The sequence below is a fragment of the Heptranchias perlo genome, chromosome 10 (assembly GCF_035084215.1).
Source record: "Heptranchias perlo isolate sHepPer1 chromosome 10, sHepPer1.hap1, whole genome shotgun sequence".
In the NCBI taxonomy this organism is placed as follows: Eukaryota; Metazoa; Chordata; class Chondrichthyes; order Hexanchiformes; family Hexanchidae; genus Heptranchias; species Heptranchias perlo.
The window spans coordinates 65,378,696-65,395,268 of NC_090334.1; the positions used below are offsets into that span (position 1 = coordinate 65,378,696).

General features: G+C 41.7%; 1 long non-coding RNA gene across 1 annotated transcript in view; it reads right to left on the reverse strand.

The window, feature by feature from the left end:
• Positions 1-221: 221 nt before the first annotated feature.
• LOC137326180 (uncharacterized) overlaps positions 222-16,573 on the reverse strand; it is a 41,480-nt gene continuing 25,128 nt past the window's right edge. The window contains exon 4 of the long non-coding RNA XR_010964131.1: positions 222-3,909. This is a non-coding gene — a long non-coding RNA (uncharacterized lncRNA). The remainder of the gene's footprint in view (positions 3,910-16,573) is intronic.

Consider the following 16,573-nt stretch of genomic DNA (forward strand, 5'->3'; position numbering starts at 1 on the left):
TTCTTGAACCGCTGCAGTCCGTGTGGTGAAGGCACTCTCACAGTACTGTTAGGTAGGGAGTTCCAGGATTTTGACCCAGCGACAATGAAAGAACGGCGATATATTTCCAAGTCAGGATGGTCTGTAACTTGGAGGGGAACTTGGAAGTAATGGTGTTCCCATGCGCCTGCTGCCCTTTGTAAGATTTATGTAGTTCAACTTGACACCAATTGATTATAGAGATGATCTTTTATTTCAACAAAAGCAAGGATTAATACATGCAAGTATTTAAGTAGTAATTATCAGAAAACAAGGAATCATATTACCCCATTGTCCTCTGGGTGGAGATCGTAACTTTTGGCTCCTGTTCGTTTAACTTCTTTATAACTCCTTCTACCACCTCTAACTTTGTCTTCCTTTCTTCTTCACCTCTCTCCTCTATAACTTCTCTTCACTACAACTTCTTTTCTACCATCACTTCTTCTCTACCACCTGACTCTCGAAAGGGGTCGCTCTCTTATACCACTTTTGGGGGCAGGCACAGGGGCTGCCACAGGTGTTTACCCTATCGGGGTCTTTCTAAAGGGCCAGTTGGCCAGTGAGGCGTTGTGTATCTCTTTAAACAAAAAGGAAGAAGAGTCGGCCTACTTCTTATCTCTACATTTTGTGGGCAAGGGATGATTGAGTGGCCGTCAAAATGTAATCCCTTCTGGTTGACCAATCATCAGCTTCCAACACTAGAGGGGGCCTGTCTCTCCAACTTGTCTTGTTATCGCTTTACTTCAAGGCCGAAGCCAGCGGCTTGAACCTGTTATCTTTTCACTTCCTGCCTGTTCCCAAGCTGCTAAATCTGAGGCCTCCTGTTATGTTAAGGCTGTTGACCATCTAGCAGCTTGGACAGCTGTTTCATTCTGTGGCTGCAACTATTTATGTTAGCAATCTCCACCATCATATTACCTTAGAAGCAAAAGGCCTTATAAAAACTTACAAATCCATAAGTGCGAGTTAGTTACCATATATTCCATATACTGTTTGATTAATACAGAAAGGTGATCATATAAAGACAGTAAAAGTTACATATCCAAAATATATGTGGACTCATAGATAGTTCCCTTATCAGTATTAGGGGCCCACCTATCATTCTTCCTTGATTCTGGAATGTGGTTGCCTAGCGACATGTTCGGACATACAGGCCCATTTCACTGTTTTTGCCTCAAATATCATGGTTGTGTGTTTTTAACTACTATTGCTGAATTTGCACTATATTTCCTTACACCTTGTCCTTCTAGGTGGTAGAGGTCACAGGTTTGGAAGTCATTCCCATTGGCACCAAGAATGCAGACAAAGCTCAAAGCTAGACTGTTTAAAGCCACAAATTGGCAACCCTCGGTAGAGATGAAACATTTTGTGCAATCAAACCAAAAGGTTACTCAACTACAACTGACCATGCTAGTTGTGTTGCATTTATTGTATTATAGATGTACATTAGGCATGAAATTTAAAGAATCACAAAATCAGAATTTATAGAATAGATATAAGGGAGAAATTCAACTCACAGCTGTCCTTCTTGCACCCGAAAAACGGACGGCCAGGAGTTGAAAATCTGGTGGAGGCACCTTAGTGTCTCATTGACAGCCCAGGTCCATGGGCCTGAAACAGGGCTTTTCTGTGCAAATCGGGGTCCTACAATTGGGTACAAATGGACGGAGCTTGTGTGGTCCAAGCTCTGCCTAGTTGTACCAGGCCTTGAGCAGCCGAATCAGCAGGGACCATTGGAGGCTGCTCAAGAAACACCACAACATTTTTTCGAAGTTCTATTTCTGTGGTCCTCCTGGCCTTATTTGGGCAGGTTTAAGGTGGAATTGGAGGGCAGTGTGGCGGTGGGATTATCCATGCCCCCTTGATCTCATTTAAATGTGGTGGAATGGGCTGCTGGTGGGCGTTAAAGAGAACCAGCATTTTTTTGGGAGGAGAATCCAGGTGCAGTTTTTGTTGAGGCATGCATGATTTGAGGTGGAAGCCTTTAACAACGCATTTTCCTCTGTTTAACACTCCAATGTGCCCCAAAACAGGTGATAGTTCAGAGAATCCAGGCCACTAAGTTGCCAATCTCACTGTACAGTCGTAGGGAGGTACTAAGTGGTGGATAGGTGTGTGTTAGAGAGAGAGAGAGAGAGAGAGAGAGAAAGTGCAAGTGAGTGACCAAGACTGAGAGACTGAATTGGGACAAAGACACTATAGGAAAGAGAGTGCCGGTGGAGAACTCTACAAGCAGGGGAGTGAGTGCAGCAGAGTCTTATCCCTGAGTGTGGTGGAGGTGTAGAGAAGCTGCAATAAGAAGTGTGAGCCGTGAGTGTGTGGAAGAGCAGCCCGGAGAAGGGGAAAGCCCATGGAAGTGGAAAGCCAAAAAGTAGAGAGACCTGTAGTGAAAACGAAACAAGTTTATACAGTCCTGCCACAAAACTAGTTTAAGGAGGGTACTAAGAACTAGGGGCAGTTGGACTGGCCAGGAGCAATAGTTTGTATACTTGAGACCTACAGGAGGATTATCTAAGCCTGGAACTAAGGTACTGGAGGGTACTGAAGTGTGAATAGCTTTGTAAAGTACTATGATGCATGATATGCTGTGGAAGTAATTTGGGTTGTAATTTGCTCAAAGCACTGCCTGTAATGTTCAATAAGATGATCCACCCACTTGCTTTTACTGATGTCATTGTTTATTAATCTTACCATTGTGACTGGAAGGCTGTTTCCAGTGGGGTTCCACAGGACTCAGTACTAGGTCCCTTCTTTTTGTGATTATATATATTAATGATTCGGACTTGAATGTAGGGGGGCATGATTAAGAAGTTTGCAGATGATATAAAAATTGGCCGTGTGGTTGATAGTGAGGAGGAAAGCTGTAGACTGCAGGCAGATATCAATGGACTGGTCAGGTGGGCAGAAAAGTGGCAAATGTAATTCAGTCCAGAGAAGTGTGAGGTAACGCATTTGGGGAGGGCAAAGAAGGCAAGGGAATACACAATAAAGGGAGGATACTGAGAGGTGTAGAGGAAGAGAGGGACCTTGGAGTGCATGTTCACAGATTCCTGAAGGTAGCAGGACAGGTAGACAAGGTGGTTAAGAAGGCATATGGGATACTTTCCTTTATTAGCCGAGGTATAGAATATAAGAGCATGGAGGTTATGCTGGAATTATAAAACATTGGTTAGGCCACAGCTTGAGTACTGTTTACAGTTCTGGTCATCACATCACAGGAAAGATGTGATTGCACTAGAGATGGTACAGAGGAGATTTACGAGGATGTTGCCAGGACTGGAGAATTTTAGCTATGAGGAAAGATTGAATAGGCTGGGGTTGTTTTCTTTGGAACAGAGGAGGCTGAATAGTGATTTAATTTTGGTATATAAAATTATGAGGGGCCTAGATAGAGTGGACAGGAAGGACCTACTTCCCTTAGCAGAGATCAATAACCAGGGGGCATAGATTTAAAGTAATTGGTTGAAGAATTAGAGGGGAACGGAAGAAGTTTTTTTTCACCCAGAAGGTGGTAGGGGTCTGGAACTCACCACCTGAAAGGGTGGTAAAGGCAGAAACCCTCATCACATTTAAAAAGTACTTGGATATGTACTTGAAGTGCCTTAACCTACAAGGCTACAGACCAAGTGCTGAAAAGTGGGATAAGGCTGGTTAGCTCTGTTTCAACCGGCACAGACACGATGGGCCGAATGACCTCCATCTGTGCCGTAAATTTGCTATGTTTCATTTAGAGGTCCTTAATCAGCAAGTATTTAGGAACATTAATGGTCACAGGGCAGCTACATGATCTTGAAGGCAACTCTAAAGCATCTCCTTGTGTCTTTTTTCAGAGCATTGGACCAGGATCTGGGAACGGATTGCCCACCTGCACTCTTCGTAGTTAACGATGCTCTGCATATGGAGATAAATTACAAAGCAAAATCATCAGTATCTGAATTATGCCGCAACTGAAGTAATTAAGTCATAACTAAATACTGTAAAAAGAAAAAAAATTCCAATATAATTGATTTGCATAATTACACTATAGACAGTTTAGATTACAATTTATACATTGCAAAGAGTATATTTATTGTGCTATTTATGCAGTGAAATTTTATATACGATTCTTTTAAAATACATTAGCCTGGTAACTGGTGTTAGCAATGTTATAGAATCATAGAAGTTTACAACATGGAAACAGGCCCTTCGGCCCAACATGTCCATGTCGCCCAGTTTATACCACTAAGCTAGTCCCAGTTGCCTGCACTTGGCCCATATGCCTCTGTACCCATCTTACCCATGTAACTGTCCAAATGCTTTTTAAAAGACAAAATTGTACCCGCCTCTACTACTGCCTCTGGCAGCTCGTTCCAGACACTCACCACCCTTTGAGTGAAAAAATTGCCCCTCTGGACCCTTTTGTATCTCTCCCCTCTCACCTTAAATCTATGCCTCCTTGTTATAGATTCTCCTACCTTTGGGAAAAGATTTTGACTACCTACCTTATCTATGCCCCTCATTATTTTATAGACTTCTATAAGATCACCCCTAAACCTCCTACTCTCCAGGGAAAAAAGTCTCAGTCTATCCAACCTCTCCCTATAAGTCAAACCATCAAGTCCCGGTAGCATCCTGGTAAATCTTTTCTGCACTCTTCCTGGTTTAATAATATCCTTTCTATAATAGGGTGACCAGAACTGTACACAGTATTCCAAGTGTGGCCTTACTAATGTCTTGTACAACTTCAACAAGACATCCCAACTCCTCTATTCAATGTTCTGACCAATGAAACCAAGCATGCCGAATGCCTTCTTCACCACCCTATCCACCTGTGACTCCACTTTCAAGGAGCTATGAACCTGTACTCCTAGATCTCTTTGTTCTATAACTCTCCCCAACGCCCTACCATTAACGGAGTAGGTCCTGGCCCGATTTGATCTACCAAAATGCATCACCTCACATTTATCCAAATTAAACTCCATCTGCCATTCATCGGCCCACTGGCCCATTTTATCAAGATCCCGTTGCAATCCTAGATAACCTTCTTCACTGTCCACAATGCCACCAATCTTGGTGTCATCTGCAAACTTACTAACCATGCCTCCTAAATTCTCATCCAAATCATTAATATAAATAACAAATAACAGCGGACCCAGCACCGATCCCTGAGGCACACCGCTGGTCACAGGCCTCCAATTTGAAAAACAACCCTCTACAACCACCCTCTGTCTTCTGTCATCAATCCAATTTTGTATCCAATTGGCTACCCCACCATTTAAAATAAAGGAGTTAACATATCCATTAGAATAGGAAGAGAGGAGTTTGATACGAGCGTATAAAAGGCTGATCTACACTTCCAGTGTGGAGCATTGCCTGCTGGGAGGCATAACAGGAAATCACAGACTTGGCTCCCACAATTTTCTAGTGCGCACCCCCAATTTCCCAACACTTGCTTCTGTAACCCTCTGCACCTTTCGAAAAATCGACCTTTAAGTGGTCATATGACAGCATCGCAGACAATCATTTCCAGGCTATTATTCCTCTAACTTTCTTCAATTATTAGACGGATTAAGTTGTTTTAATTAAATTATACCAACGAAGATAATGCCCAGACTAAAAATATCAGGGTTGGAAATACTTTGGTCACTATAGGCAAGAAAGAAATTGCACTTAAATAGAGCCTTTCATGTCCTCAGGACGTCCTGAAGCACTTCACAGCCAATAAATTATTTTTGTGGTGTAGTCGCTGTTATGTAGCCAAATGGAGCAACCAATTTGTGCGGGCTGTTGGGAAATTCTGAGAGGAGGCTTGGCCTTTGATTTGCCCCCAGATGATGCTTAAGACCAATTTTATCCAGCAGGCTTGTATTGCTGATATGTACAGGCACCGCTAACAAAATAAAAATTATGTTCATTAGGATGGGACTTCGCTACTCTCCATTTTCAGTGCTCTGCTCAGAAATGTGACATTTTTGCTGACGGCTCATTTTAAACAAGCATTTTTATATTGTTTGAATTTTTTTCACATCCTGATATTGAAGGATGTGAAACTCTCAATTTAAAACCCTATGCTGGTAGAATGGCCTCTCTTCTGGGAATTCCTATTACATTCAGCCAGCTAGAGGACAAGGAAGAGTTTCACCGGAAAGCACAGATACAGTTCAGCACTCTTACTCAAGGAGGCAGGTCTGTTTACCAGCCAAAGCTACTTAGACTTGTCCAAGGAGAACAGTCTTCACTAGCATCCATTTTTTCACACTTGTCTGAAGCAGCTTGGCACAATTTTCTACATGAAGGGCACTATACGAATGCACTGGGATGTTCCAGGCTGACGCTTCAGTGCAGTACTGAGAGAGTACTGTGCTGTTGGAGATGCCGTCTTTTGGATGAGACATTAAACCCCGTCTGCCCTCTCAGACGGACATAAAAAATCCCATGGCACTATTTTGAAGAAGAGTAGGGGAGTTCTCCCTGGTGTCCTAGCTAATATTTATCCCTCAAACAACATCACTAAAAAAAAAACTAGATTATCTGGTCATTATCACATTGCTGTTTGTGGGACCTTGTTGTACGCAAATTGGCTGCCCCGATACCTACATTACACCAGTAACGACACTTCAAAAGTACTTGATTGGCCGTAAAGCACATTGGGACTTCCTGAGGTCGTGAAAAGTGCTATGTAAATGCAAGTTCCTTCTTTCTTTCATCACTGGGATGGAAATTTCTGTTCTGCATTTTAGAACACTAGTCTTTTCAATTGTATCTGCAAAAGACTGGAAGAGAATAATTGAAAAAAAGAAATGTCATCTGACCAACTTTTTAAAAATGAGAGAAGCAGTATATCATGAATTCAATGTATTATTATGCCCCTACCCTGGAGCTATGTGTAGCCTTCTTTGTTTATATACTCATATAGCTTCAGAACTCCTTGTTTCCTGTGGTTTTATCTTCGTCCTGCAATCTACAAGCTTTTAAACCCAAGCTTGCCATCACCTAACTTAATTCATTTGGTATTCCCTTCCACTCTTTTCTTTTTCATTCGTTCATGGGATGTGGGCATCGCTGGCGAGGCCGGCATTTATCGCCCAACCCTAATTGCCCTTGAGAAGGTGGTGGTGAGCTGCCTTCTTGAACCGCTGCAGTCCGTGTGGTGAAGGTTCTCCCACAGTGCTGTGAGGAAGGGAGTTCCAGGATTTTGACCCAGTGGCGATGAAGGAACGGCGATATATTTCCAAGTCGGGATGGTGTGTGACTTGGAGGGGAACGTGCAGGTGGTGTTGTTCCCATTTACCTGCTGCTCTTGTCCTTCTAGGTGGTAGAGGTCGCGGGTTTGGGAGATGCTGTCGAAGAAACCTTGGCGGGTGGCTGCAGTGCATTCTGTGGATGGCACACACTGCAGCCACTGTGCACCAGTGGTGAAGGGAGTGAATGTTTAGGGTGGTGGATGGTGTGCCAATCAAGCAGGCTGCTTTGTCCTGGATGGTGTCGAGCTTCTTGAGTGTTGTTGGAGCTGCACTCATCCAGGCAAGTGAAGAGTATTCCATCACACTCCTGACTTGTGCCTTGTAGATGGTGGAAAGGCTTTGGGGAGTCAGGAGGTGAGTCACTTGCCGCAGAATACCCAGCCTCTGACCTGCTCTTGTAGCCACAGTATTTATGTGGCTGGTCCAGTTAAGTTTCTGGTCAATGGTAACCCCCAGGATGCTGATGGTGGGGGATTCGGCGATGGTAATGCCGTTGAATGTCAAGGGGAGATGGTTAGACTCTCTCTTGTTGGAGATGGTCATTGCCTGGCACTTATCTGGCGCGAATGTTACTTGCCACTTATCAGCCCAAGCCTGGATGTTGTCCAGGTCTTGCTGCATGCGGGCTCGGACTGCTTCATTATCTGAGGGGTTGTGAATGGAACTGAACACTGTGCAATCATCAGCAAACATCCCCATTTCTGACCTTATAATGAAGGGAAGGTCATTGATGAAGCAGCTGAAGATGGTTGGGCCGAGGACACTGCCCTGAGGAACTCCTGCAGCGATGTCCTGGGGCTGAGGTGATTGACCTCCAACAACCGCTAACATCTTCCTTTGTGCTCGGTATGACTCCAGCCACTGGAGAGTTTTACCCTTGATTCCCATTGACTTCAATTTTACTAGGGCTCCTTGATGCCACACTCGATCAAATGTTGCCTTGATGTCAAGGGCAGTCACTCTCACCTCACCTCTGGAATTCAGCTCTTTTGTCCATGTTTGGACCAAGGCTGTAATGAGGTCTGGAGCCAAGTGGTCCTGGTGGAATCCAAAGTGAGCATCGGTGAGCAGGTTATTGGTGAGTAAGTGCCGCTTGATAGCACTGTCAACGACACCTTCCATCACTTTGCTGATGATTGAGAATAGACTGATGGGGCAGTAATTGGCCAGATTGGATTTGTCCTTTTTGGGGACAGGATGTACCTGGGCAATTTTCCACTTTTTCAGTTGATGCCAGTGTTGTAGCTGTATTGAACAGCTTGGCTAGAGGTGTGGCTAGTTCTAGAGCACAAGTCTCCAGCACTACAGCTGGGATATTGTTGGAGCCCATAGCCTTTTCTGTATCCAGTGCACTCAGCTGTTTCTTGATATCACGTGGAGTGAATCGAATTGGCTGAAGACTGACTTCTGTGATGGTAGAGATCTCGGGAGGAGCTCGAGATGGATCATCCACTCGCACTTCTGGCTGAAGATCGTTGCAAATGCTTCAGCCTTGTCTTTTGCACTCACTTGCTGGGTTCTGCCATTGTTAAGGACGGGGATATTCACGGAACCTCCTCCTCCCATTAGTCATTTAATAGTCCACCACCATTCACGACTGGATGTGGCAGGACTGCAGAGCTTTGATCTGATCCGTTGGTTATAGGATCGCCTAGCTCTGTCTATATCATGATGCTTCTGCTGTTTAGCATGCATGTAGTCCTGTAGCTTCACCAGCCTGGCACCTCATTTTTAGGTACGCCCGGTGCTGTTCCTGGCATGCTCTTCCAAACTCCTCATTGAACCAGGGTTGATCCCCTGGCTTGTTGGTAATGGTAGAGTGAGGGATATGCCGGGCCATGAGGTTACAGATTGTGCTGGAATACAATTCTGCTGCTGCTGATGGCCCACAGCACCTGATGGATGCTCAGTTTTGAGCTGCTGGATCTGTTCTGTATCTATCCCATTTAGCACGGTGGTAGTGCCATACCAAACTATAGGCTGATAAGATAAAAATGACATGTTGTGACATTTTGCGACATTAAGGACTGCGTATGACTTGCCTTTCTTAGTGCTCTTTTGCTCCGTATATGTATAGCATCTGATTCTGTCATTTAGAAACAGTAGTCTTTTCAGCTGTGCGGGTCTTCGATAGTTGTGACTGAACTGTGAAAACCCCTGTGCTGCTTCTCTCATGTTTGATTAGCCAGGCACCAATAATACTTTGAAAGCTTTGAAGCACCATCTTGACACTATTAAATCAATAATGAGCAGTGAGAGTGACGAGCTTTCCAATAACACAAAGACAGCATAATTATTCTGCTAATGCGACATGGTTTAGAGTTGCTTTGGGTCATCCTGTGAAGCCCTGGACTGCTATATAATAATTATTCTCTTGTATAAAGTTCTTTTTTTATTGTTAAACTCCAATTACCTGCAGCTAATAAATCTTCATAGAGTGTGCACTCCTTGTACTTATGGGCTGACATGTTTCTTTTGTTTTCATTGTTTAACTCAATGAGAACTTAATTTTTGTTGAAATGACCCTCTGCATAATTTAGTTATTGCTGTATTTTTCCACTACAGTAAACCTTAATTTGCATCAAATTACCATGCATGCCACCTGGAACTGAGGATGTCAAACTTAAGCACTGAATTGGACTAACAGTGTGACAAGACAATCTAAAGTACACAATATTAGAGAAAATGTTGACCCTTTTACAAAGCTTAGGTTTGTTCCTGCTCTTTTCCCCCTGAAAGAGCACCAAAGCCTAAGGGATTAACTTGCACTTATTTAACAGTGTTGGGACATGACTAGCCAAAGGTCTCTTGATTTGTCAATGAGAGTGAGGCCAAGTGTATCACATCCCATTCAAGATAATAAATAATTAGACTCAATTAATTTGTGAGATGTTGCAAGAATACAATCCAGGATCACAGTGCACTGGGATGAAATGTGATCTAGTATCATACATTTTATGAAGTTACAAAAATCCAAGTGTTCCCTTTGGTCGTGCCATGTTAATGTAGCAAACAGTTTACTGCATTTGTCGGAAATTGCTCTGCCAACGTAAATGTTACTAATATCCCACAGTGTGATTCCAACCCCACAGTTCTAGGGTTACCACCTTTTTACAAGGCAAAAGCCAGACTGGGATTATGGTTTGAGGTCTGAGATTTCTTTTGCTGAAAATTCATCAGATACCTTACCAATTTCAATAATTAAAACATCCATAGATAAATAGAAAAATGCACTTCTACTTTAATAGCCACTTTAGTCTTCATTTTACATTGGTTGACTGGTAAACAACACAAAGCAGCTCCATTTGGTGTTATTTTTAACTGTCTTCCTCGTTAACCGAGGTATTTCAGAATAATATGCAAAAGACGTATGCATACACACTCAAGGAACTGACTCACCCAGTCCTCAAAATGCTGCAGGAAAGAATGCATTTTAAAATATTAGACGATGGTAGTCTAAATAATCAGTATGAAAATTTTTATTAAATTTACAGAAGCAAACTGGGTATAACTTCACAACAAAGTTAGAATACATTGAAGAACGCACCAGCTGTGGACTATCCAGTATATTATAAGTTTCCCACTTGGTCCTGTAATGGGCTTACCTGGCCTCTGACAAACAAAAGCCATTCAGGATACTGTGATTCAATGCTTGGTGAGTGGGCCAGAGATCACAATAAAAATGTGCTCATAACTGAACGAGTTGCCTCTAAATTGACCATCTGAGGGCAAAAAGGGGACATGAGATTGCTTTGGCAGATAAGGCAAAGGAGAATCCAAAGAGCTTCTACAAATACATAAAGGGCAAAAGAGTAACCAGGGAGAGAGTAGGGCCTCTTAAGGATCAACAAGGTAATCTATGTGCGGAACCATAAGAGATGGGTGAGATCCTGAATGAATATTTCACATCGGTATTTACGGTTGAGAAAGGCATGGATGTTAGGGAACTTGGGGAAATAAATAGTGATGTCTTAAGGAGTGTACATATTACTGAGAGGGAGGTGCTAGCAGTCTTAACGCGCATCAAGGTAGATAAATCTCCGGGACCTGATGAAATGTATCCCAGGACGTTATGGGAGGTTAGGGAGGAAATTGCGGGTCCCCTAGCAGAGATTTTTGAATCATCGACAGCTACAGGTGAGGTGCCTGAAGATTGGAGGGTAGCAAATGTTGTGCCTTTGTTTAAGAAGGGCAGCAGGGAAAAGCCTGGGAACTACAGACCGGTGAGCCTGACATCTGTAGTGGGTAAGTTGTTAGAGGGTATTCTGAGAGACAGGATCTACAGGCATTTGGAGAGGCAGGGACTAATTAGGAACAGTCAGCATGGTTTTGTGAGAGGAAAATCATGTCTCACGAATTTGATTGAGTTTTTTGAAGATAGATGAGGGCTGTGCAGTAGACGTGGTCTACATGGACTTTAGCAAAGCCTTTGACAAGGTACCGCATGGTAGGTTGTTACATAAGGTTAAATCTCACGGGATCCAAGGTGAGGTAGCCAATTGGATACAAAATTGGATTGACGACAGAAGACAGAGGGTGGTTGTAGAGGGTTGTTTTTCAAACTGGAGGCCTGTGACCAGCGGTGTGCCTCAGGGATCGGTGCTGGGTCCACTGTTATTTGTTATTTATATTAATGATTTGGATGAGAATTTAGGACGCATGGTTAGTAAGTTTGCAGATGACACCAAGATTGGTGGCATTGTGGACAGTGAAGAAGGTTATCTAGGATTGCAATGGGATCTTGATAAATTGGGCCAGTGGGCCGATGAATGGCAGATGGAGTTTAATTTAGATAAATGTGAGGTGATGCATTTTGGTAGATCAAATCGGGCCAGGACCTACTCCGTTAATGGTAGGGCGTTGGGGAGAGTTATAGAACAAAGAGATCTAGGAGTACAGGTTCATAGCTCCTTGAAAATGGAGTCACAGGTGGATAGGGTGGTGAAGAAGGCATTCGGCATGCTTGGTTTCATTGGTCAGAACATTGAATGCAGGAGTTGGGATGTTTTGTTGAAGTTGTACAAGACATTAGTAAGGCCACACTTGGAATACTGTGTACAGTTCTGGTCACCCTATTATAGAAAGGATATTATTAAACTAGAAAGAGTGCAGAAAAGATTTACTAGGATGCTACCGGGACTTGATGGTTTGACTTATAGGGAGAGGTTGGATAGACTGGGACTTTTATCCCTGGAGAGTAGGAGGTTAATGGGTGATCTTATAGAAGTCCATAAAATAATGAGGGGCATAGATAAGGTAGATAGTCAAAATCTTTTCCCAAAGGTAGGGGAGTCTATAACGAGGGGGCATAGATTTAAGGTGAGGGGGGAGAGATACAAAAGGGTCCAGAGGGGCAATATTTTCACTCAAACGGTGGTGAGTGTCTGGAACGAGCTGCCAGAGGCAGTAGTAGAGGCGGGTACAATTTTGTCTTTTAAAAAGCATTTGGACAGTTACATGGGTAAGATGGGTATAGAGGGATATGGGCCAAGTGCAGGCAATTGGGACTAGCTTAGTGGTATAAACTGGGCGACATGGACATGTTGGGCCGAAGGGCCTGTTTCCATGTTGTAAACTTCTATGACTGTATGACTCGAAGTCCACAACAAGGACTGATGTGAAAAATGGAAATGATGTAGTAGTGGCATTGTTCTAAATTTGAGGTCAGGGCCTTGTTGGGCAAATGAGGGTGAGTTATATTGTACATATGACAAGTGATATGACTGACTTGGGATTGATCAATGCTGATACTGTTGTTAAAAAAAAGAGAATAGTTTGATTCCCTGGTTCTAACATTTTTCACCCTGATAATCAGAAAATTAAATGTGCACCCCCACCCCTAGAAAGAAAAATGTCCTTTTCCACCGTTGTGTTTGCATGGCAACGGGGCAGAGGATTTTAGTAAATATATTTTGTATTTTTAAAACTTCGATATTGGATCCAATATCCTTTTCCCCTTTGATCAATGACAGTGTGTAACATGCTTCTGGTATTAAGCAGTGGTCTTAGGAATATCAGAGAAGAACAGCTGCAATGATTAGTCCAAACATTCACTAAAAGGAAAAACCTACAACAGGTGAATGAAACTATTCAGCTACGTCAGCTTGACTGGAGAGATCAGACAAGTTCACCAAATCTCCCTAGATTACACCCATGCAATATCAATCAATTTCATTTCTTGTGTCTCAAATACTTCTTCATTTTGTTTTTTTTGCAGACACTGAGAGGGACATTAGTTAGTGTATTCTGCTGGTTAAAGTGCAACAATTACAAATGCCCTATGCTGTCCTTGAAAAGGGACACATGGCATAATTGAAAGCTAAATAAAGATAATATTAGCATTTAGGAATTGAAAAGGATGCAATGTGTAGAATACCTAGAATGGCAAACAGAAACATTGATGACAAATACTGGGATGAAGAAGTTCTTTCATAACGGAAGAAGCTTATTGTTAAATATCTGCACGCCTACACTCAAATCTTTCACTGCCAATCACCCAATTAAAGTCGTTGATGTAAGAACAGTTTCCATTTTGACTGCAGGTAAGCTATGTGCAGCTATGAGAAGTTGAGTCTATGGCAGCTATCACATTTTTGTTGGGCCCACATGACAATAAATTGATTTTTACAAATATAATTTTGAGCTGAGTTTTGACATTTTTTTCACAGCTCAAATTGAATAACGTGACATGAGTGTTTTCATTAAACAAAAATGTTATAACCTCTCCCCTCTTCTCTAGGGCATTCCTCTCTCATCTGCAAACCTGATCAACCTTATAATACACATCGTTCTGCAGCAAATTATTCCACCCTGCCCGCAGCTAAAAATACAGTTGAAATGACTTTGAATCACAGCAAGACTAAAGCATTTTCAGCACTGCAACAACACGATTTCCATTTATATAGTGTCTTTAACGTAGAAAAGCATCCCAAGGCGCTTAACAGAGACATAATCAGAGAAAAAAGTATCCATGTAATCTTATGTCTTATACAACTATTGTCCCTGGAGATAACTAAGTAAACATCCACATCTACCATCCAAAACATGCACTTTAAAAATCTCAGAATTATGTTTGACAATGAACTTACTAAATAATGCAGCTGTAAAATAATACAACAGAACCAGAATATTAGCGAATAATGGCAGAATCCCTTATTCTAAAGACTTAATGCAGTCTAACATAAAACTAAGGTGGATATTTAAGACAAGAGAATGATTTGCGATGTAGGAAGTTTGGAAATCGCCCAAAAGCAAAAATAAAAGCTAAAGAGAAATTGATGACTTGAGTTGAAAAAAATAGAAAGATAAACTGAAATAGGCATTTGGTGCAATAAATGTTTTACTAATTACATTCATACAGAGAATTAAAGAACAATTGGGACCTTAAGGATGAGGTTGCAGCATTTTTTAGTGTAGGTATTTACCTTTAAATACATTTGTGGTGTCCTTTAATGAATAAGCAGCAAATGCAAGTTTTGGGAGGACATAGTGATTCTTGCTGCCTTATTGCTGTGAGCTTTCCAAAGTTAGACCCGTACCTTCCATGAACCGTGCATTGAGTGAATAGGTGTAGCCTAACTCAGTATTAACAGATACTTTTACCAAGTTTAATTCACACTGGAATTCAAATGGGATGCCCACTGTACAATAACTGTTCAGTAGCAGGGAAAGCACTATAGAGTCAGATGATATCATTCATGCTAAACTAAGTCTAACCTATTACATGAAGAAAATTCATATATCAGAATTATACATGTAAAATGTTAGACTTGCACACAACTTATTTCTTTATTTGAAAGTAACAAAACTCTGTAGAATCTCAAAAATTATTTTCATAATTCTTAAACTGAATCATTCGATGATTATTAATGTAAAGGAACATCTCAGGGTTCATGGAGTTTAATCTTATCGCGGTGGTGGGGGTAATATGATTGATTGAACTGAGTGAACCTAACAGCCTAGGACTGTCCTCCTGCTCTATCCCTGCCCCCATTTCTGGACTTTACACAAAGGGTAACTGATGCATGGGATTTCCAGGTAAGGTAGTGAGGGAAAAAACTCTGGAATCATTCAAGATGCAGTTGGATGCTGTGATAGGGAGAACTGTAGTTTTCGTGGAAAGGACCTCGAATTGGACCAAATGCCTCCCTCTTCTGTATCATTTATCTTTGTGAAGGCTGCTGTTTTGATGATCACCCTCAACCAAAGCAATCCCTTCACACTAGGCCTGTAAGCATGTTATTGGTCCATTTTATCTATCAGGCAGATAGTGCATGAGTTGCCAACTTCCAGCATCTGGATGGTTTATGAATCTTCTAACACTTGACTAGTATATCAAAATCTTCATCCTCAGGCACTCACAAAGTGAATTGCTATGCTTCTGCAAGCTATCACTTGCACCCACTGTTTCACAGACAGGAGATTTTCTGCTGCAATTAACATGTAATGACTTCAGACAGTATTTTGTGTATCTTGTTCCATCTTCGGGCCCCAAGGCTAAGAAGATCCTTACAGAGTGCAGCATAATATTTAGACATCATAATATATTGGCCTAACTAAAAAGTCTTATAAAAATATAATATAGCTTTTAGAATATAAAACAAAAGGAAGTTATGGGTCTATCACAGTAAGCAGCAACCAAATTGTTATCAAAGGGACAATGCCATTGTATTGCGGGGCTTTTGAGCATATTTTGTTGCTGGAACACCCTGCTCTGATCACTTTGCTTCAACATCACCTCAATAGCCACTGTTGTAAGTTCAGGCTATAGCAGATGCTGTACCTGCTGAAACATAACATCTTACCATATGATTAAACATGTTTATCTTCACTATATCAAAACTAAATCAAAAAAATAACTAAATTATAGAATTAGAAATAATGGGGTGATACAATTATATCACGTTGCACGATTGTGCTTTCCACCTATAAATACAGAAATATATTTTGCAAGCCACTTTAACATACAACACTATCCCTTCAAAAACACAAGGGATTGACATTTTATAAAGTGCTAGAGCTAGATTAAATGAATTCAAGTGAACTGAAAGAAATTTAGATAGAAGTTGGAGGCACTGTGGTCGATACTTTGCAAAACCTTTTGGACACAGAAGAGTAGAAATGTGATTCCAGGCTCATTTTTGGAAAAAAAACTAGTGATTAACATTGGCATCTGTGGTGAAAGAAATGAGTTAAACAATTCAAGTAATCAGAGTCAAGACAAATAAAAATCAAATCCAGAATGGCAGGTCATGACAGACAAATTTGTTGAAATTGTCTGAGAATGTAACCCAAATATTGGATGAGGTTAATGTGGTTGATATTACAAGTCC